This window comes from Rhea americana, unplaced genomic scaffold, assembly GCF_003343005.1.
Source record: "Rhea americana isolate MKP2758 unplaced genomic scaffold, rheAme1 scaffold_142, whole genome shotgun sequence".
NCBI classification, from domain to species: Eukaryota; Metazoa; Chordata; class Aves; order Rheiformes; family Rheidae; genus Rhea; species Rhea americana.
Window position 1 is genome coordinate 2,060,147 of NW_028185506.1, and position 23,106 is coordinate 2,083,252.

The 23,106-nt window shown below is 43.3% G+C and overlaps 1 protein-coding gene across 8 annotated transcripts in view; it reads left to right on the forward strand.

Moving 5' to 3' along the window:
* Positions 1 to 11,249: 11,249 nt before the first annotated feature.
* RIMKLB (ribosomal modification protein rimK like family member B) overlaps positions 11,250 to 23,106 on the forward strand; it is a 50,811-nt gene continuing 38,954 nt past the window's right edge. Inside the window, exons 1-3 of one of the 8 annotated variants that reach the window (XM_085298871.1) lie at positions 16,639 to 16,973; positions 18,222 to 18,313; positions 18,559 to 18,750. The gene's annotated coding sequence lies outside the window, so the exon portion shown is untranslated. Of the gene's footprint in view, positions 11,274 to 11,630; positions 11,647 to 16,638; positions 16,974 to 17,077; positions 17,219 to 17,674; positions 17,696 to 18,221; positions 18,751 to 23,106 lie in introns of those variants that run through there. The other 7 variants (XM_085298869.1, XM_085298866.1, XM_085298872.1 and 4 more) reach the window with 7 other exon arrangements.

A 23,106-nucleotide genomic window follows, 5' to 3' on the forward strand; every position in this document is an offset into this window, starting at 1 on the left:
TTGCTCTCTTGTGCAGTGCTGTCTTTTTCCCTCTTCTCCTTACATCACTACAGCTACCCTTCTTTTCCCACTTAGCTGCCTATTTGCACTCCATTCCTTTGACTCTTTTTTCTTTCTGTTTTTCTGTTTCTCTCTTGCACACTGCAAATCTGCAGAGCCTGCACCTATGTGCACTTTTCCTACAGTATCCATTTGAGGAGAGAACAGCCTTCCCACTAACAGTGCAGAGACACTCTCTCTGAGCAATGCTTTCAGAAAAGATCTGTGTCCCTTAAAAAAACAGCTCAATTTTTTTTCTGTTTCCAGTCTCTTCTACCTAAAGATAAAAAGCAGGGAATAGGAGTTGTAGCTATACCACTCACAGTATTTTGAGTTATCAATTTTGCAGTTATCAGTCTCAGACATATCCTGTGGAACATCATACAAACCTCTTACTATTCCTCTATTTCATCCAAGAGCAGGTAGCCATGCCAAGCCCTATGACTGTACACCTCATGTTTACACTGATGACTCTTGGCCTGGCTACCCCTCGAGACCAAAGTTTACGCTTTAGAAAAGTAGAATTCAGGATATCAGCCAATGGAATGGATGGTAGTACAGTGATCCCCACAAATACACCCTCTATTATATAGTTGCTTTGGCCCATGTTCAGGAAACAGATTTCCCCTGTCCAGAGTGCTCTAGAACTTGGCCGTAGTAGAACATGCTTGTACGTGAACCCAATGGGTGACTGACAAGTCCAGGCTTGAAATGTACTTAACTATTATTCTTCCATCTAACTACTTTCTGTCAGTCTTACATTCTATCCTTTTTTTTCCCTATTGTCTCTGCTTTTTCCTCTTTAAGTCTTTTTGTATCTTTTTCCACTGCTGCCCCCTTCCTTTTTCTTCCTCCTTGCCCCAGCATTTCTCTTGATCCTGCCTATTGCCAAATGCAAAAACTCTTTTACTTCCAGAAATATTTTGGGCTTGGACACATCACAATTTGATCGAGTTTACCACGGTGACAGAATGAATTCTAGTATTTTCCCCTAAAATCCTATTGGATTATATTACTCCAGACACATAGCATAGTCCAGCATGTACTGCAAGTGATGCTGTCCAGGAGGAATTTGAAATCACTCTCAGAATAGGATTTACTGCCAGAACAATGGGTGGGGACAGTGTATTTAATGAACAGTGAGAATGGATATGCCCCACCACCCTTTACTCCAATGGGATTATTTTCTACTTGGTGTTTGGGTCCCTGTTGTACAAATAAATGGTCAGTACTCGGGTTTTCAGAGTGGGAAGGACAAAGCTCTGCCCCTGTGTCTGGTATGATGCTCCAGCTAAGCAGGAGGTGCAAAGCAAGTTGAAGTCCTAAGTGGTAACAGATGTAGAACAGAGAAAATAGTATTGGATAAGTAAGGGTAAAAGCCCAGAAGGAAGACACACGCTTTCCATGGATCACAAACAGATGGAAGGTTTGGCAGACAGCCCATCAGCTGGCAGGAAGGGTGATGACATCACCCTGCAGCCAAGTGCCAGGAAGGAGGGAGCAGAGCACCCTCCCTCCCTGGGTTGCCTTGGCCTGGGCGTCCTCCTGGCAGGCTGTGGGAGGGGCTCACTCTGGGATCAGGGTCATGTGCAATGCAGATACCAAACAGGGCCTGGAACATGRGACAATTTCTGCAATGCCACTGCCATTCTGGCCAGCCTGAGAAAGATGGAGAATAGGGGAAAAATCAACAAAAGGGGAACGACATAAACTGAAAAAAGAAAGAAGATTTGATCGTAATTTATGCCACCCTTCAAACTCCCTTGAGCTGTTTTGCCTCCAAGTACACTGCATTTTATGAATGAAGGAGTAGTAAGTCCACAAACCCCACTGAATACTCTCAAATAACTCTTCTTCCAAGATCCCTAGGAACTCCATTTCCAGTTTCTTTCTCAGTGATTTCTTTTTCTCTTTACTGCTCCTGGAATTCCTTCCCTGGGTCTGACACAGCAGTGCTTGAACAGTGCCCCTTCTTTGAGCTTCAAGGAAACAACCTCAGTCCTGAAGGCAAGGGTATTGAAGGAAGCTGGAAAATGACCTAAACTCCCTCCCTCATGCAGCAATGAAAGACAGAAACCTTGCAGGTGAAACCTGCAACATGTAGGCCTTATCCTGGTAGCTAGGTAACCCTCATTTGTTCTCAAGAAACAGCTGGCTAGGAACAAAGTCCAGTAATTCCTAAAATACAGTTACTAAGGAAATCTTTACCATGTCTTGGCTGCCACAAGAAACACAGAAGCGTTACCTGCATATGACAACTAAACCCAGCATTTCTTACTTAATAGTGGCTGAGGATGGGTTGTGGCAGTGCTCAAGACAAAAGACAGAATGACTACTCATTCTCATTTCTGGTCCTCCAAAAACTCAGAGGAAAAGCACCGGTGCTGAGAGGTAGCAGGACATGGGTAGAGAGGAAACCGAGTGAGCATTTCCCTGCTCACCAGAGCAGCGTTCTGAACTGAAGGACCATCAGCCTGTTCTAATGAAGCTAGACACCACCATTCACACTTCCAGGGATTGGCTAAAACTCCCTCCACAGAAGACACTCAAAAGGTGATTAAGCAAACAAAAGAACTGATTGAAGTTATAACTGATGCTTGGTTTGAGGAATCCTTTCAGATCCTTCTCTTTTTTTCTGAATGTCCAGGTAGTAGTATAGTCAGGACTGTATCTTTCCATATAGCTTGGTTTTGTTTTTCTCTGTGCCTCTGTCTTGTCATTCAAGCTGTTGCTACRGTTTAAATGGAAAACTATGATGCTGCAGATGCAGACCTTTTGAGTCCTGAAACAAATTTATTTGGAAACTTTCACTAATGGCACTGATGCCATACATTTTGGTCTAATAGTGTATTAATGTATCTTCTCCCATAGACAGCAAGATTCACCTCTGGTCCTGGACAAAATTTCTTCAGAGTGCTTTTGAACTTTAAATCCTTTCTTCAAGATGGAAGTGCGTGTTCTGCTCAGGCTGCTCAGTGCAAACAGGCCACTTAGGCTAACAACACATCTTCCATTTGGACAGCTTGGTGCAGATGGGTAGTTCTTGGTGACGCAATCATTGGCCAGGAGGTAGTTCAATATTTTATTATTGCCAGACAAATCACAGTGAAATAAATGGAGGTATCCTGCTGCTCTTGCTCTCTGTGGACACTGGAGGGAGCTGCAGCATATCGGCATCTGAAACATCATCCTAGCGAATCCTTCAAGCTCTCCAGTTTGTCAGTATACCCAATCCATACCTCTTTAACCACTTTGCTTTTTTGGAAGGGAAGGGAAAAAATCTGTTTTTATTTTTTTTCCCCACATCTCCATTCCATAACATTCACAAAGACTGTAGGAAAGCCCTAACTGCCGAGAGATTTCAATATTTAATGCTATCCTGCACTTTCCCTTCCCATTCACTTTGCTGTCTTCTGCTTTGCATGCAGCCACCCTTCTTTGGCAAAGGGGAACTTGGGGATATCCACAGTGATCCAGCAGATGACTCACAGTAAAGCATTCTTCCCTCTGAAAAGTCCAGTATCAGTGCCATTGTATGTCACAGTAAATAGCATGGGTGACTCATAAAGGAAACATTTCCAYACATATATACCATAAACTGCACTGACCCCAGTGCCTGTAGGTGTTTATAAATCAGAAACACTGAGCGTGATTCAGCAAAAACTTGGTACTGATCCCTGTACGTTGTCAGGGATGCTGTAGTAATGATAGTGTGATATTTTGGATGAGACACAAAATCAGCCTTTCTGGAAATTAAAATCACTGAATGACTGAGATTGGAAGGGACTTCTGGAGATCATCTAGTCCACCTCTCCCCCCCTTCCTCCCCCCCAAGCAGAGTCACCTAGAGCATGTTAGACAGGGTTGCATCCAGGTGGGTTTTGAGTATCTCCAGAGAAGGAGACTCCACAGTCTCTCTGGGCAACCTGTTCCAGGGCTCTGTCACTCTCACAGAAATGAAATTCCTCCTCATATTCAGGCAGAACTTCCTGTGGTTCAGTTTGTGCCCCTTGCCTCTTGTCCTGTCACATGGCACTACTGAAAAGAGTCYGGCCCCATCCCCTTGACACCCTCCCTTCAGATACTYATATACATTGATAAGATCTCCTCTCAGTCTTTTCTTCTCAAGGCTGAATAGGCCCAGCTCTTGCAGCTGTTCCTCACAGAGGAGATGCTTCAGTCCTCTGATCATCTTTGTAGGCCTGTATTGRACTCTCTCCAGTAGCTCCATGTCAATGCCGGTGCATTTCACCCAAGAGATGACTGCATCTCAACAGAGAGGCAAGTGATCCCGGTGTACTTCATCTGTAAAGGTCTTAGAGAGGAACTTAAAAAACAGCTGATTTCTTTCCCTCTATCTCTTTGTCTCACTGGCCTTCACATATGCTCACATTAACTGGGCATTAAATTACATCTGAATGGTGAGAAATTAATGAACTGCTGCAAGATGTTTGAATGTATTATTTCAATAATGTAGCACTGAGTGTTCATTTGAATTGGTGCTGTGAAGTGAGTTTTCTCAGGATMCACACTGATGACTTCTCACTGCCAATGGGTTCCATTAATACCTAAGATCTGACACCATCCTTCCGTTGTCCCACTGATGTATTTGAGGCTGCCAGGAGGAAAGGACACGAGTTTAAGACCTGATCCATCTTTCCCCAGTTTTTGGGGTTAAGATCTGATTTTGCGTCCAGTGCATTATAGAAGTGGGAACACCACAAAGTTCAGGAGCCTGGATGTGACCCACCTCTATTCGAAAAATGACCAAGCTTTTTTGTTGTCTATAAGAACAAGGAATTCTTCACCCCCTTATTTCTCAATTAGCAAACAGGGCAGGCAGCCTTGCAGTCACAAAATGCCCTAAGGGAGTCCATAATTCATAGTCAACTCCTTCAAATCAGTTCAATATTCATGAAGAACTGAGGGTGCATACATTGAGTCAAGTCTTCTTTGCTGTTTGGTTGATGTATTCGGCCATGTGCATTAGGCTTCTCAGGGCCAAGAAGTTTGCAATGAGAAATTGTCACGATCTTGTTTCTTTCCTAGTGCTCTGCTTCAGTTACCTTTACTCTTCTTTCTCCAGTTCTGAATACCACAATCATTTTTCCTTTCTGGCCTCCCATGCTGTGTTACGGTCATTCTTCCTAGCTGTTTCACACATCCTGTGGCACCTCCTGTTCTCTAAGCAGCTGAGCTTCTCTCATGACCCTTTTTGGGTATGGCTTCACTCATGATCCTTTTTTTCAAGACTGCTCTCTCAAGGAGAGAGGTAGCATTTAAAGCTCAACAAATGCATAATTTCCCTGTAGGTCCAGTTAAGTGTGTCCATATAGAGCTTGGACCAAGCGGAAACAATCTTTAGTTAAACTGGTGCAAGTTTAACRTAAGAACAAGACTCAGGCCACAAGTTAAATACTAGTAGCAGTTTAAGATRTGATTGGCCCTTTTCTCCTTCTCCTTTGTCTTCTGGACATCACAATCCCTGTAGCAGAATCAGCAAAATTAAGCTTCTCATCTTAGTGTTCTTAGTGTTCTACAATGGAATATTGAACACAGTTGGCTGAAGAAGTCACTACTCTCAGCTGACCTACATCTTACCCAGAAAATGCTGCCTCTACAGGTTCTGGAGAAAAGAACCTTATCTTGAACTGCAGTTTGTCATCTGAACTATTAAACTACCATGTATTTAGTTCTCCAGACTATAAATGGAGTCATTTAGGTTCTGCTGAACAACTGGTTTGAATGTTCTTGTTTCAAAAACAAGACCTCTGACTGAGGAGTGAGAGAGACATTAGGAGGCAGTGATGTCTTAACCCTACTCAAACAGGTTCTCCAGAGCTGATCTGGCACAGAATTAGTCACATCTGAGCTTTCTCATAACGATAGTATCTGTCCTATTTGAGGTTCAGCCTTTTGTGCCATTTTATTCTGTTAGTACTCTTCCAAGATTTTGGCAGGTTTGCCAGCCCTAGCCTCCCAAAAYCATAAATCATGCTCCCCCTCCCCAATACAGTAATTTCAAAAATCACTTTCTGAATGGGCTATTCTGACTTTCAAATTTTGAACTGAAGTGTACTTAGTTCTTTGATTTTCATGTAACCTCATGATTCCAATATTGGGGTTTAAGCAAAGCATAAGATGTGACAAACTCCTAACAGCTAGCAGTACTTGAACCAGACATACTCTTCCAGTTAAAGCTGGCACTAGAAAGAAATAGGTGAATGCATAGACAGAATGAAGGTGGGAACGGTAATAAAAAACAAACAAACAAACAAATAAATAAATAAAAGGATATTCCTATAAGCTTCTGAACAGGGAATGGGACAAAATTGGCATTTTTTAGAGAGATCTCCTTTAAATCTGTAACATTTAGCAAAATACGTCTTATTCTTTTTTCTTTCTCTTTTTTTTTTTTTAACTAGACACTTCCAAATTATGCAAACCACTGAAGTCCTTGGTGTCAACACGGACAATTGCTACCATGCTTCTGAAAAGATGTAGAAAAGGAGAAGAGCAGTTGTACTGAGGTGTCTACAAAGAAATGCAAATGATGTTGTGTGTTAAGAGACAAATTGCTAGGAGTTTATATTGTGGGAAAAACTAAAAAGCAGCCACTTTCAGGTTTTTATCCCTCTGCTTCCTATCTTTCCACAGGGACTGTAAAGGCTGACTTATCTTTTAAATCTTCAGTGATGTTTTCTACAGTTGACATTAAAGGAATCTGAGCAAAGATTTCAGGCACTATTGCAACTACACTGATATAAATCACTGTCTCTCCTGTAGGTACACTTGACTTTGGCCAGGTAACTGTATTTTTCTTCTGCCCTTCCCCATGCATAGTCATTTACTACTCCGATTTAATAGCAGATTGAAACCAAGGCAAATGATAYTAGTGAAAATCTGTCCTAATGTGATATGCATATATTTAAAGGGCCAATACTGATTAAGCTCATCTCATTTTAAAAGATGAAAACAGCACCAAATGTGGATCATTCTGCCCCAAGATAAACAGTACCTTTGCATAATGCCTGTAAAAGGGCGACAAAGTGGTAGTTAAAATACCTAACTTGATATTATCCTAATATTTTCTTGCATTTATCCCTCGGTRTTTTTGTCCTTATAAACTCATAGGAATGCAGAGAAGGACGAAAGCAGGTATCTTTTTATAAATAATAATTCAACTGTTCACTCGTTATTTCCTGATTCATAACTGTTCTTAGAATAAAAAAGCACTGGAATATCATTTGCATGCAGCTGAATAGAATATCTACAYCCAGATTAAAACATGCTGGGTTTGCTTGTTAGAATATCTAAACATTATTTTTTCTTATCAACCTAGCCTCTTTAGCCAGCYGCCATTAGCTATTTACTGCATTCGTCTTCAGTTCTCTCTTTCTCCATCTGTCATCTCTGGTATTCCTCCCTTTTTCATTCTTTTTCTCCAATACATTCTGTTTTTCATGTGCATCTGTTCCTCCTCCCTCCTTTATTTCTGCATTTCTTCCTCCATTTCTCTTCTCTTCCATATATGTATTTCCCCCTTGTGCTCTCTCTTTTTCCTGGTTTCTCTTTCTGTATAAGCTTTTCTGTCTCTGGCTTTCTCTCTGTCTCCTCGGTTTCCTCTCAGTCACCTTCACTGGAATGTTGGCAGAAACATTTTTTCTTTGAAAACAAAGAGACTAAATAACTAAATGAATAAATAAAATAGCTAAAAGCAGACAGAAGGTCTGTATTCCAAGAGCTTTTCTAACTTCTTAGCAAAGGAAATAGCTAGACTCCCTGACTACCCCCCCCTCACAGAGAGCCATGCTTCCTCCCTCCTCTCGCATGAAGACCTTGGCTGAGAGTGATGGATTGCACTGCAGTAAGGGCTGGGAACACTGCAGGGAGATGAGGGGGAGGGATGGAGAAAGGAGGACACACGCTGCCAGCGTCAAGACAGGAAGGATGCAGTGTGGACTGATCAAAAGAGAAGAAGGAGGAGTGAAAAATGGGGAAGTGGGTGGGGGTGGGTGTCTGGAAGGGTGTATGTTTTTGCAGACTGCATCATTCTGATTCTGGCTGAACAGACTGTAGAGCCAAGCTCTGAGAGAGACCGAGCCAAAAAACAGTACAAGGCAGTATGGGCAATGCTGTCACAGGGGCATGGTGGAGAGAGTTGGCGGGGGGGGGGATGGCAGGAAGAGGGGGCAAGAGGGGAGAGAGGAGAGAGGAGGAGAGGGAGAAGAGGGAGGAGAGGGTCAGGGGAAGAGGGTTGGAGATAGAGAGGGTTGAGGGAGGGAGGTCGGAGAGGGGAGGAAAAGGAGGGGGGAGAAGGAGGAGAGAGCCTTAAGTGCTACAAGAATGATAAAAGAAGGCACAGCAACTCTTATAATCTGAGTTTCTTTCTGAAGCTGTAAGAGGGAAGGCAATGTCAGAGATGTAGAAAAATGTGAAAGGTCAAACAAGGCATACTGCAAAGCTTACTAAAGCATATTTTCATTGTACTCTGAAGGGTGGTAACAGTATAACAGTATGACCTTTGGACAGAAGTGAAGTACATCAGTGCCTTCAATGCTACTGGTGACAGTAAGTGCATTGGCAATGTCCACCTACAGAAACTCTATTGCCTTGTGAATTCCACCAAGGAGGATGTGCCCTTTCTCTTGGACACAGTGAGGAATGCAGATCACCTTCTCCCCACAGCACTAATTGCAAGTCTGAAACATCACTTGCCYTTGTTGCCTTCAATACTTGTCTTTTCTTCTTTCTGGATTTCTTTTCTCCATATCTCTCCATTTGCTTCTTATTTATTATCCAGCTTTTTTTTTTTCTACTTTTTTTTCTATTTCCATCTAGCTTCCTCTCTCCTTTTTTAACATCTTTCTTTCAATCTTTCAGGAGTATTGTCCACCCTYCCTTCCTCTGCCTTCCCTTTTGCAGATTTTCCCCTTCTCACCCTTGGGCTTAATTCTCCATCAACTAAATGCTAGGACAGTGTACAATATACCACCCCTCCTTGCATGCTTGTTGCCTGAATCAAAAAGACAAAAAGGGTAGAAGGCCATGGGAGAAGTAGGCCTTGCACATCTTTTGCATGATGTCAAGAGGGAGATGCCTTACAACACGCCAGTGAGGAGGGAACAGATGGTGAAGAGGGTGGCTGGGAGGATGACGACAGGTGTGCCTGGTAGTCATGCTATCACTCTATAGGAAGCTGTCCAACCCCTGCAACTTCTTAGAGTGACTCCCTCACCTCTCCCCACCTTCCTCCAACACAGTTAGAGGCTCACACTCTGGCTATTGCTTGCTTCTGCCATCCAACCTGCCATTGCACTCCACCAGTTGCAGTTTCCAGCTATGCTAAACTAGTTCTGGCCTCTCTTTCTTCACATCCACACTGGCCACAGAAGTGAGAAAGGGCGTGTTTAGCTCGAACTCCACAGAGCCCCCTAACCACAGCTACCATAACGGTGGCAAACCCTGCAAAGAGAGGAGGAAATCTGAAATGCGCTCACATGCTCCTTAATCTTCTCCATCTGTCTGATGCAGGCAAGCAGACAAGGGCAATGGATACATAGCCTGTCTTGCTGGTGACAAGATAAAGCGTAAGAGAAGAAACTCTCCACAAATAAGTCATAAAAACATATTCCCTGGAACACCATCTCATCAGTTCTGGTCCCATTGTCAGATACAAAAGTAAAACACCAAAACAACTGGGAGAAACTTAGGGACACTTTAGCCTACCTGTGAAGCTCTTTAGCTTGCAGGGTAGATGATTATCAATCTTTCTCCAATGAAGGAAAGCAGTGCCTATAGAGAATAGCCACCCTGTGGTTGCATCAGAGCTTCCCAACACACTGAGATCTTAAGTCATCAGTGCAATACCATTAATCAAAAGCCTCTGGGGAAAGAGACAAAAACTGGCAAAAAGAGAGAAAGGAACACAAAACAGGAACAAAGGGAGGCAGCACAAAGGAACTCTCTGCAAAAGAAATGAAACAAGGGACAGAACGAAAGACTGAGAAAAGCAATTGGMGAACAGAAGGGTAGGTAGAGGGGAGATACAGAGAAAGAAGCCTTTTCCTTTCAAACTATCCTTTCCCTCAAAAGACATCTTTTTCCTTTTCTCCAGCTCCTCAGTACTACTACTACAGTCTCCATTAAGTACAACTGCATCTTAGCARGGAAAGATACTTTCTTCTTCTGGAACTGGTAACTGATGGTTATATACCAGGGTTTGAAGCCCCCACCAACTGCTATTCATTCATCCCTTTGTTTCTGYTTGTAATTCTGCCAGCCTGAGTTTGTGTTCTTCTGTTCTCAAACTGTCCAGAATAGGGACTGTCCAGAATAAGGATAGCAGAACCCTCTGACCTTCAATGTTAGTCAATGAGATGCATACTCTCCCCGCTTAAGCCCCCAGACAATTGCTATCTGGCAAGAAAAGTCTTGCTAAAACCCTGCTAGCTCATTCCTGGGGACAGGATTCTTCCCAGCGAGTCACTCCTCAAGGCTTTTCCAGTCCTCATTTCAAATGCTGGTAACAACTGGGTTCCCAACCCTTCCCTGGGTGAAATCTATTCCACGACTGAACAGATCTCTCCTCCTTTGTCTAGTTATATCAAAAAAGTTGTATCAAAAWTTTTCTGTCCTAGAAAACCTGCTTGCTCCATTCCTACGACTAGAGTAGGAAATAGATGGTCGCACCCTTCCCATGCCAATTAGTTAAGCTCTACCCCCATCGCCATAGAAAGACTGATTTCCTTTTCAGCGTGAGGAAGAAACAGGCACGATGAAGGGTGGTGGTGGGGGGGAAGAGTACAAATCTCTTTCAATAAAGATAAATTAGTAGCACCTTTCTACTAGGTCCTCCCAACCTCTGCAGGCTCCTCTTTGTTGCATTAGCAGTTTCTGCTCTAGGTTAGCGGTGCTGCTTTGCATGGCCTGCGCTCAAGGGAAAGGTAGAGGAAAGGAGCGGGAGGGGGCAGCCGAGCAGGCATTCAGCCATTCTAACTGCAGAGACCTCACTGCTGGGGCCGGTTCTAGCCGGCTGACACCAGGAGCCGGGCTGCGGCTGCTCCCGCCACTGCTGCAGGGATGAGCACGCGCTTTTAGGAGGCGCCAGCCAGGCCGCGCTCCCGAGCAACCGCAGCGCTCCCGAGCACCGCCTCCCGCCGCCGCGCGCCCGGCACAAGCGGCTCGTGGCAGCGGCTCGGCACGGCCGCGCAGATCTACCCAGTTGCCCGGAGGTAAGCACGCGCGTGCGCGTTGCACTGCGCTCGGCAGGCTGGGCAGCCGTTCACTGCGCCGCGAGTGGCTGAAGCGCGCGCGCGCTGTCACGTGCCTGCTGTCTTGTACAGTGGCCTGGCGTGACCAGAGCTACTTATGTTAGTGGGTTGCAGCGCCTGTGAATAAACTGGCTATCCCCACCTCTCCCTCTGTGGTAAAGCTCCCCTTGTATCTCCGTGTGCCTAAACCTCGTTTTCACCATGCCCAGTCTGTCGTGAGTCTTCCCTTCTACAAGTCTTGCTGTTTCCTTGGTAGCCTACCGTCCTTGCGGGAATGCAGCTAGCATCTCCTAATTCAAGCCTGATTTTGCAAGTGAACAACTCATAGATGGAAGTGAGTTTGTCTAATGCATGTGAAACTGCTGTGTGAAGAGATGTTCAGCACTAATTAGTGCCATAGCAAGGTGTAGAGTTGTAAATGGGGAAAAGGGGCATAGAAGGGCCTTGTGTTGGGGGTGTATGTGGATATGGTTTATTCAAAGACAGTGAAGAATTAGATGTGATGAAACATTTTCAACCTGAATGAATTACGTGCATTATGGATTGATGTGGAAAATTTGGATGTTATGTTCTTGAAGGGGGATCTATGGTGACTAGTTTGGTGTCTAGAAGATAAGAGCCTGCAGCAACTTGCTGAGATCAGAGATATACATGGTGCTGAGCTGAAATGTTTTTTTGGGTTGAGTCGGTGAATCCACCAACTTTTGCAGACCCCATTAGGGTGGAGACCTTTGTGTTAGCAGTAATTTCTTCATCATTTTCTTCTCACAGCTTCATGCACCCAACCAAAAAGAGCTGTGGAACTTTATGATATGAATAATGTCCTGCAGAATGGAGACTACAACTAAACTGCTGTCTTCCATTTGTAGTGAATTTGGTGCCAAAGATCCTTCCTTGAATCTGATTTTGCATACATTAAGGCTTTGGATCTGTCCTTATATTATACATTTCAGAGCACACGGGAAAAATTGCAAAAAAAAAGGTGTCAAGAATGCTTAGTGTTCAGAGGCATACATTCTTCGTTGATCAGATATTGCAATTACTTCTTTCCTGAAGGGTAAAACTAGCTAGTCCTCCCAACGGTTGAAACTGAGGGAGCTACCAACCCTTCTACTTTAAATATCACTGTTTATTTTTCCTGAGAATAGATTTGTAGGTAATGGGAAAGACCTCATCTTCAGTGGCAAAAAGTCTTGCCTCAATCCAGAGGAAAAGTACAGCATCTATATACAACTCAGCTATACTGCCAGTTTTTAGGAAGAACTCTAAAAAGCTTTTCCAGTAGTGGGTATGTCCCAAGTAACAAATTGATATAATTTCCTGTTTTAACCATATAAGAAATAGCGAAACACTTTCAGGACTCTTTTCCAAACTGACTTAAAGTTTTAAGATGATGGTAAATTGCTCTAGAGATATGCTGTCTGACCTGCTCTTTCACTGACTCCAGCATTGTTTTCAGTTCAATACTCCTTTGTGCTTGAGTTCAACATAGTACAACACCAGCAGCCCAATAAATGGTAATAAAATGAATCCAAGGCTCCATTTTGCATGCAAGAGAGCTGGAAGGGCAAATGGTAGCTGGCTGAATAGATTACTGAGAATCGTAAGACCCAGCTGGAAAATGCTAAACAATTTGAGACACAGATCAAATCACTGTGCTGCGTCTCTTGTTCTCATGGAACGGTTTCCTCGTAGATTTCTCCTAACTAAACTCTTACTTCTATGGTCAAAACTCTACATTTCAGGATTTCCTATCTGTGGGGTTTTCTTCTTTTCATATACTGTTAACCATGTTTGGGATGTAGAGGACAAATCTTAGAGCTTGTCTACTTATAGACAAGCTATTTTGCTATATATAACAAAAATAAATCTGGTATTATTACATCACTGTAGGTACAACTATATAAATCCTTATGTGGGCATTCCTTCCTCTTTTTTCATCCTATTTTTAAAGCAGCGCACAATAATCTAGAAAAACTCTTACTCTGAAATAGTGTTGTCCACTAGCTGATGTATAATGGCTACACAGATCTTCAGTGGAGAAAAGATACTACAGTGGTTTTCTGTTAGTAAATTCCTTGTGTATACAAACCCTTGCACCTCAAAATTGCCTTTCAGAAGTGTGAACTTGATGCACATGTGTTTTCTCTTCCAGAAGGCTTAGAATTTAGTAATTCTGTCAGATTTTGTTGCTGTTAAAGTAAGAAAAATACTGTCCATCATTTTGGTGTGCTGGGGTTTTGTGTGTGTGTGTGTATATATATATATATAAAAACTTCATATATACGTACATATACATACATACATATACATACATGCATACATATATATATATAGAAATAAAATTTACCCTCCTGGGACTTGCCTAAAATTCTCTCTTGCTCTTACGTTGTAACACTTTTGTACAGAGTCAGACAGATGAGAACCTGGGAGCCAGAAGTGCTCTCTGGCTTGCAGCCATGGACTGATGAGGAGCCAGAAGTACTGGCAAGCAGCCTGAACAGACAAGAGAACAGTGCCTCAGATGATGTCTAGGTAAATAGGCATTTTGGCCACTAACATCATCTGTGAGATGGCCTTTTCCATGGTATACTCGTTAGGCAGAAGTTTTGAGAAGAGCTGCCTGAATCACATCTGAGGTTTGGGGCGCAAAACTAGGATATTTAGGGACCCAAATGAACATGTGTACCCTTAGGAAAGATAGTCTTAGAAATGATCAATAATGCTTGCATTGATGAGTATTTTAACTATCAGCTGTAATTCTGCAGGAAATATGCCAAAGTAGGAACGTGTTATATAGTAGGATGATGTATCATAGTATAAATGAAAAAAACATTGCAGCAGATACTAGGAGATTTTGCTCTAGAATTTAGAGCTCACTACAGTGGAACACAATCCCATCAACCCAGTTAAATATAGGGGCTGCTGCATGAAAGGTTTGGATGGCCTATCTTTATTCTGCAACTGAGGGTTTCACAGCTTATCTGAAATGGCTGTAGGTGTGTCATGTGCAAGTGAACTAGATGTGGGAGGCATGGAGTATGTAAAATGTCTGTCATTCAGGTGGGAGAGTGAAGATGATTAGGATGGAATTGCCACATACTTAAAAGACAGAGGAAAGCAGGCTGAATTTGCTGTATTCATGCAGGATTGGTGTTTGGGAGTATCACGTGTGAGCAAATGGGTATGTCTCATATCTGAAGGGAAAAGTTGGGAGTGTAACACAAATTGTTGAGCTATATGTATGTTTCCTCAGGACAGGGACTGAGTTTACTGTATGGTAAAAGGTCAGAGGTTGTGAAGGTTAGTGAATGAGAGCTTTATACTGGATGGAATCAGAGCAGTAAGTTGAGTATGTTTGGTGTGTGTAGTGAGACCTAGTGAGACCAAATCTGAAGTACCGTGTTCAGTTCTGGGCTCTCCGATACAAGAGAGAAAGGCATGCTGGAGTAATTCCAGTTAAGGGACATGAAGACTAAAGGACTGAAGCATCTGTCAGAAGAGGCTGAGAGAGCTGGGATTGTTTCGCCTGGAGGAAAACGAGGCTTGGGGGTTTTAAAAATGTGTATCTGAAGGGAGGGTGTAAAGAAGATGGACGCAGCCTCTTCTCGGTGGTGCTCAGTGACAGGAAAAGAGGCAATGCGTACGGACTGTAATACAACAAACATTTAAACATAAGAAAAGTTTCTTAAGGTGAGAGTGGTCAGACACTGGAATAGGTTGTTCAGAAGGGTTGTGGAGTGTCCGTTTTTGGAGACACTCAAAAGTAGGCTGGTGATGTACTGAGCAACCAACTGTAGCTGATCTTGCTTTGAGGTGGGCGGCTTGGACAGGGTGGTTGTTGGAGCTCCCTTCCAACTTCATCTATTCTAGGGTAATGAACAGAATAGAGTGCAGTATGTTACATACATGAATGACAATTTATGCCCCAATGTCTGTGGGGATTTTCAGTATGTGTTGTTTGGTAAGTAGTCATATGCTGAAAGTGTAAATTCAACCATACATGAAAGCCTAGGAAACAGGAAGGAGAGGATCAATGATTCATCATGTGTTTTGTGTAAAGTGCCTTGCGTGTATTTTAGGCAATGTGCTGTGAATACTGAATATACACCTAATGTGGTATAGTGAATAAAAAGGACATACCTTTGTGTATGGAGGAAACTGGAGGTGTACAACAGACACTAATAAACAAGGTATTGGTTGGCGCATTGGATGCATCATAATCATTTGTTGCCAACTGTTACTATTTTAGACAAATGATGGTGAAGGATGATGCAGCCCAGAGTATATATCAGATATGTCAGACCTGTGATGGTACATAACAAGCAGTGTGTAGGCTGTGTCGTACCTTTATCTCACACAAAGGATAAAGGTGCTTGGCTTTGTGTGCCATGTGCCAACAGTACCAGAGAAGTGAGGTGGTTGTCAGATGTTTGTTTTGTCATGCCACGCTGACTGGAGGGCTGGGCATGTCTCATGATGTAACTGCTGGTTACCTGTACTGTGCTGCAGTTGATATTCCAGAGTAATGGGATGGGTCTTTACATGCCTGAAGAGAAGAAGGGACAGGAGGATCAAGTGTAACACACAGAGCATGGCAAGTATCAGCAGTATTTCATTTGGCTGCAAAAGCAGCCAAGTGTGTCATGGTCAGCCTGCTGTCACTTGAGCCATTTTTGTCTCAGGCCTGAATTTGGAATCATCACAGGGGGTTTGGTTTGACCACGTCACTGGTGTGGGTCAGATGGAGGAAGAGAGTATGTCAGCACACCTGACCAGAGAGGGTGCTGCTCTCCAGTCATGCGAGGAGATTCTTGTATGTCATGTCATGTGTGATGTCATTGCCAAGCCTCAGGAATCGGAGGTGGGGGGACATGGAGTGACTGCGAGGCGACTAGGATAGGCCATAAATAACATGGCGCCAAGGCATTTGAAGGAGAGAGCGCGGCGTGACAGTTACCCCTTGCCCGTCCCTTCCCCTCCGCCACCCTCGCGCCCTGCGGCACGCGGGCCGCTGTGCGGTGCAGCGGGCTAAAGCAGGGTGAGAGGGGAGAGCCGCAAGCGGGCGGCGCTACCGGCAGAGGCAGCGGGTCGCCTTCAGTGCGCGTGCGGAGGCGCACGCGGGAGCGCACGGCCTCCCTGCCGCCGCCTTCCCCAACTCCCGCCCTATCCTGGAGCTCCGCGTCCCGCCTCGCCGCCGCTCCAGCCCCCCCCCCCCCCCCCCCCCCCGCGGTGTCAGTCGGCCGTTCGCGCGATCGCTGTTTCAGTCGAGTGGCGGGAGCGAGCGCAGGAGGAGGTGGCAGCGTTAGCGCCAGCGCTGTGGCTGGAGCAGCGGCTGCGGGGGGCGGAGGGTCTTAGTGCAGGGAACAGCCAGGCTGTCTCCTCTCCGCAGCTGCGGGGAGGAGGGAAAAAGGAGGGGGCCGGGCGGGAGCGTAGCGTGCTCCCTTTTCGGACTGCGCTGCTGAGTGACTGCAACCCACAGGGAGAAGGGGGAGAAATCTCCCCGAAGCCCTCTTCGCCCCGCTGCCTCCTTTCCTCTGCCCGGCTCCGCGGGCAGTGCTGGAGGGGGGCGTCGGCCGGTGGCGCAGCCGCCCGCGGCTGTTGTCCCCTCAGGCTCGGGCTTGGCAGTGCCCGGGGTGGGTGAGATGTCGGACTGAGCCGGTACGAGCCCGGGGGTGGGGTCCGCCGTGCCGGGTGTGTGTGTGTGTGTGTGTGTGTGTGTGTGTGTGTGTTTGGGGGGGGAGGGGGGCGCTGTGACCGTCCCCTTAGCCGTCCCGCCCCGCGACCGCTGCCTCGCGTTGCGCCCATGGTGATTGTGCATCCCTGTGCGCGGGGACGGGGCAGCGCTCGGACCTGCCAGCGCCTTCCAACCCCGCAGGCGCGGGCAGGCGAGGCGAGACACCCAGGTTTGTGATTTCCTCTTACGCGGGGGCTCTTCTTGTGTCTACCCCTCCCCCTCGCGGGCTGGAAGGCTTTGGATTGCGATGCTCCCTCGCCCAGTGCTTTCCGCGGTTATATCGCGCTCTGTATACGTCGCAGTGGTGTGGATATGTGTTCGGGAATATCGTTTATTTACGTCCCGCCTTGGTGTCTGGGCTTACTCACCCGTCTTTGCACGCTTTTTGCGTTATTCACACGCGTCCGCGTGTGTAAACAGCCACTGGAACGCAACGAAAAGCCCCTCCAGTGCGCGAATGTAAAAATCTGCGTGCGTTGGGAGCAGTTTTTCACGTGACTGAGGGGTGTGTGTGTCTATGGTTGGATCTTGCAACGAAATGCTTACAACCAGGATTTTTTCCTTCTTTTGTTTTCTAATATTTGAAGAGATAATTGCATATTGCTGATTTAACGTTTTAGGCTCTGCCATGGGCTGCGTTTTCAAAGTGAGCAAGTGTTAATCTTTAATTATTTACACAAGCACCTTCTAGACACGTTATTTTTGTTTTTGCCTTTATTTATAACGATTCTTTGGCGAATTGGGATTTCATTCATATGAATATGCTTATTACCTGAATCATACTTTTCTTTAGTCTCCTCACATGAATTCTAAATATTATTCTGGAGGAGAGGTTTAAAGAAGCACACAAAGATTAATACAGTTCTCTTTGATTTTAAAACCTGATTTCTTTTGTTCACTTGTAGTTACAGGCATATCTTTCCTTTAAACACACATTTAGCTGTAAATAAACATACTACTTAACTATCTAGTTTCTCCCTTAAGAATGTGTTTCTATGATAGTAAATTTTTATAAATCATTTGAAGTTGCACTGTTCCTTTAATTGTTTCGTCTGCTCCTTCTGGTTTTGGTTATTGTTTTGTCTATTACCTTTTTTCTGTTGAAATGTAATTTATTAGATACTTCTATGTGTTTGTTTATGTCTAATTTGGATGTCTTTCTCTCTTCGTAGGTGTTCGTGACTTCAGGCTCATTTAAGCATTTAGTTCTCAGGAAGTAGAGACACAAGAGCCTTGCTGGATTGACTCTATTTTACATTGAAAAGTACAGCTTTACACTAGTATTTTTTCTCTCTTTCCCATCCCTCCTCTCCAGTAGGAGAGGACAATTTCAGAGTTATATTAGTACTCATCTACTCCCCCTTTCCTCTTCTCCACCCTCAGAAATCTACTGTGGTCCCTGAGGCATTAGCTAGATATTGCCCATATAGTACCAGAAGAAAGTTGTCCTCATCACCTCTTCCTTGTTTTGGGATCTTCAGTAGTACGTTTCCATCTTTTGGATTGCAGTGCAGGGAGGTGTCCAGAAGACTTCATTGCCACCTTCTTTGGGTAGTAGGAGATCTAGGAAAAGGGGTACATAACAAGGCACGTGACCTCACGGAGGGAGTCAGAATTGAAGCAGCACTTATTTGGCACACTAAAAGAAGCACCCATCTTTGGCATCTCTTTATCTTCCAGTCCTTCCTCACCAAATTTCTGGTAAGTCACATCAGTCTRTTCATTCAGTGATTGTTTCCCTTCCCCCATTCCAGGCACTAAGAGAGAGGCAAGCATGGAGACTGAGAGTAGGATGGGGGAAGGGAGGAGGGAAAGCTGCCTGTGTACACACAATCGAAAAGGAGAGGGGTGTATTATACCACATTGCAGAAGAACCTGGGTAGAGATGGGATAACCTCTCTTCAGGAAAGCAGTGGATGTTCGAAGAAACGATGTTTTATTTACATAGGCATGCACACAAACAGGGATGAAAAAGCTGAAAGCCTATTGTAGGAAAAAAAAATTGGAAGATCAAAGTAGGAGGAGAGCTGATGTTGACTGTGATCAGCATTGTGTGGCAGAGAGGGAAGAGAATAGATTATTCACTGGAGATCAGGAATTAGAATGTGTGAATGGGGAATGTTATCACCTACTTGCAAGCATCAAGATAGATGATCTTGTAGATGTGTGCATTTGAGAGGCAGTTGTGCAGGAAGGATTGCTACAAGTATCTTCAACATTACTCAGTGCAAGGGTTGGGAGAGAGCAGATGAAAGCCATAGTAGTTGTCCATCTATGGGGGKGTGTGTGTGTATGAATTACGCTGTAAAAGAATGGTAGCAATTTTCTGCTTTACTATGAGGCAGTCAGTTTAAGACACATTGTACTTAATATATTCCCCGTATCCTCTGCTGCAGTCTCTACAAACCTCACAGGAAAGGGGAAGGGGGGATGCCATGTTGTGCTTTATAAGAGGCATTCTTGGGATTCACCTGCTTGCAATGACTTTAAATTCTGCAGTGCATATACAGAGTGCAGATGAAATGCAGCAGCACTGGACAGATCGTGCTTCTGCTGTATATATTATATAAAATACATTTAAATAATTACTTTCAGTTTTCAGAGAGTCTTTGTTCTTGCCAAAGATTCTCAAGCAGTTACGTGACAGTTTTGTGATAACTAAAATTTTAAATTGTAGTTATCTGTTGAGTAGGAGAGAGGTGTTTTTTTTTTTTTTAGTTGGATTTTTTTTTCTTGAGGTTGTCCCTAAAATCACCATGGAGCAGCAGTGTCAGAAATAAGTACTGATTTCTGTTGAGTTTATTTTCTAAAATAATTTTAATAAATGGCTGAAAATGTCAGGTTTTGTTACCTCTGCATGTAATCCATAGATACTTCTTTAAGATTTTCTTCAGATGATCATCATTCTGGTATCTGTATGGGGAACATAGAATTAATTGTTATTTATACTAAGAACACCTGTGAACTGTTTTCAGATCTGCTCTCCCTATGATACAGAGAAGTTTTATTTCTGGGATGTTTCAATTGCTGCTCTGTTCTTCTCACTAAACTGAGGTTGAGACATCCATTCCGTGACCATGTATATCATATGCTGGACAGCACTTAGTTAACTGTTTAACCAATCTAATCCATAACAAATCAAATCTGCCTTGAGCTTTCATCCTTACTGTAACTTACAAGCATGTTCCAGATACTCTTAGGTCTTCAGTGTCTTGAGGTGTGGCCTCCCAAAACAGCATTCTAGAAACTGCTATAATAGTAGAGACTATTGGTTGATTGGAATTACATACTCGGTTTTAAAACCTTAGCTAATTTATGATAAAAAGGAACGCAAAATACCTTTTCCTAATACCAATAACAGTGTACTAGAAAAAAAAGTGTTGAAGGGATATGCTTTTTGTTAAGAATGATAAATAAGAGTGCAATTTTATTCATAACAAAGCAGGTGCTTGGAGGTATGATTTTCTTATTTTCCTGTTGCGATCATGGCTGCCAGCCTTATCACTCTTTCCCTCTTACTCGCATGAGATTTTTATTACCATTACCTGAGCTGTAAGGATAAAACATTCCTAGGGGTATGCTAAAACTAAGATTAAGTTTTACCTCTCTACTAATTGCTAAAATCCATGGAGTTAAATCGGCTGCACAGTACTGTAACTGAAGCCGGAAGTCTGAGCCAAGGACTAAAAAAAGGTGATTCTGGGAGAGGCTGGTGATATAATTGTTTCAATAACTTACTTCCCAGATCTCACTACAGGCAATAGGAGCGTGCTGCAATATTAGGTCACAAGTCAAACAGTTGAGATGGATAGACCACATTGATTCCTAATGCTGCAAAACATCTGGAATATCATTTATCGTTCCCATAGGGAAGATACAGCCTAGTCTTTTCAATATACAAATTCATTGGGCAATTGCATTTTGAATGGAAAGGATATGGAACTATCTTTTTATGAGCTAGATTAATTTCAAGTCACACACGTTTGTCAATAATACATAAATGGATTTGTATCTCATAATGGTTTTCTTTTTTCAGCTTAGGGGAAAATACATTATAATAAAAAAGAAACTAATCCATTTTTCTTCCTGCTGTTGGGTGTTGGAGGCAGGACAAGGAAGAAATGGACGACGGATACTAGTCTCCTGTTCATGGAGTCAGGTCTCTAAAATTCTCTCCATAGCAGATAGAAGACCTTGTTCAAGGAAGTTGTCTTCAGATTTCAATATCTATCTAGACAGCTGATGTGACTGGCTGAATTCCCTCTTATATCCATAGAACATAATCTTATATGATTTGAAGTAGAACAGTGGCATAATGAATACTTTTGTTAGAACATCTATGGAAGGTGTATTACAGCTTCGAGGCATGAAGGAAGGAAATACAAATGTATATGATGGAGAGGAGAAAACGGCTGTGTAAATGCTGAAATGAAACCTAGCTTAGATAATGCAGTGATGCTACAGTTTAAAGTTGAGGGTTCTATTCTCTCTATAAATTGCTGAGAATTTGTTCCACAGAGAAGCAGATGCAGCAGTGATTGCTTGCATAGTCTGACACAGTTGATTTGACTTCTATTATAGAGCTTTTGCTTTGACTCCACCCTTTTACATCTCTTGTTCTGTTTTATGCAGTTAAATCTTTTTTCTTCTTTTGTTTTTGATTTCATAAGTCCTTTGGCTTTTTGAAAGATTGTACCCAATTTGGTTGTAGTAGCTTTGAGTGAAAACTTGATTTTAACTATTCTCATTTTGAAGATACGTAATCATCTGCTGTTCTTTCCCTTCCCTTGTACATAGACACTTACTTTGTAACAGTAGCTCACAGAGACTGGGAAGCATTTCCATGCACACCCAGCATTGTCTCAAACTGTGTCTCTTTTAAATTGCAATGGGTGGAGTTGGTTTCCAGAGAAAGATTCTGGAAATCCTATCCAATCTGAGAGCTTAGTGCTCTTGTGCATCTGACTGCTAGGCAGACTTTCCTCCTACAGACCTTCTTCTTGAGAATGTAAGAGGGATTGTTAAGATGTTTGGGTTAATAGGCTAAATTGCAGGTTTTGTTCCGTGACACTCCTTACGCAATCAAAATACATAATATAAGGAGAGACTGAAACTGAGAAGTGCATCCTGTTTTTAGGAACAGAATGTTCGAGTAGTGGTGATACTTCTCCTGATGAAAAAAAATGGGTAATGGGTAGCAAGCAGGTCAAGGGATCTAATTTATGATTACTAGTTGCTATTTCTATCTCTGTCAGTGACTTATGCCTTGATCAAAGTGAGTTTCTTTATCTTTTTCTCCAGACTTGAGGATGCTACCTGCCTGCTTCATGATGAGATGTGAACCTTAGTACCTGTAACATCTATAAAACATTTAATATTTAGAGGGAAAAAGATGAAGTGTTAGGAGGGAGACTAATACATATCACAGACATTTTTCATATGCTTATTGGTTTAATGTGCTAGTTAAGATACTAGATGGTTCTTCCTGATGATGCTGTAGCTCCTTACAAAAATAAGAGAGGAAGAAAAAGGATGCGTCTTCCCCTCACCCCCCCTTTAAGCCTTTGTTGTTTTTTTCAGAAAGGAAGTGCTCAAATGGTAATCAGGGAAAGATGGCACAGTCTCTGCAGATTTAAGGGGCTGATGGGGCTATGTAGCAAAGAGTTTTAAGAAAAAATTGAGCAGATCCTTGTTGGCAAAAACATCAAGAGTTAATAGTAACCAGAAATTGGGAGAAGGCTGGAGGAGAGAAAATACTTTTACCTTTATACCAATGTTGAAACCAGTTCTGAGAGAGGAGGCTAAAGATCTGTAATGGCTTCTGATTGTTGTAGTCTCATGACCCAAATAAATACAAGAGCTCTATCTAGGATATTTTTTTTATCACTCTGTGTTCTATAGATACATTTAATGCATGACGGACTAACTTGACTGTTGGGTAAGGCAGACTTTTCGAAGAAGGGACAGTAGGTGGGGCTGTTTGGTCTCCCCAGTGACTTAGGCAAATAGCAGAAATAAGGGTAAATTGACAGCAAGCCTTTGAACTTGCTGTGGTAG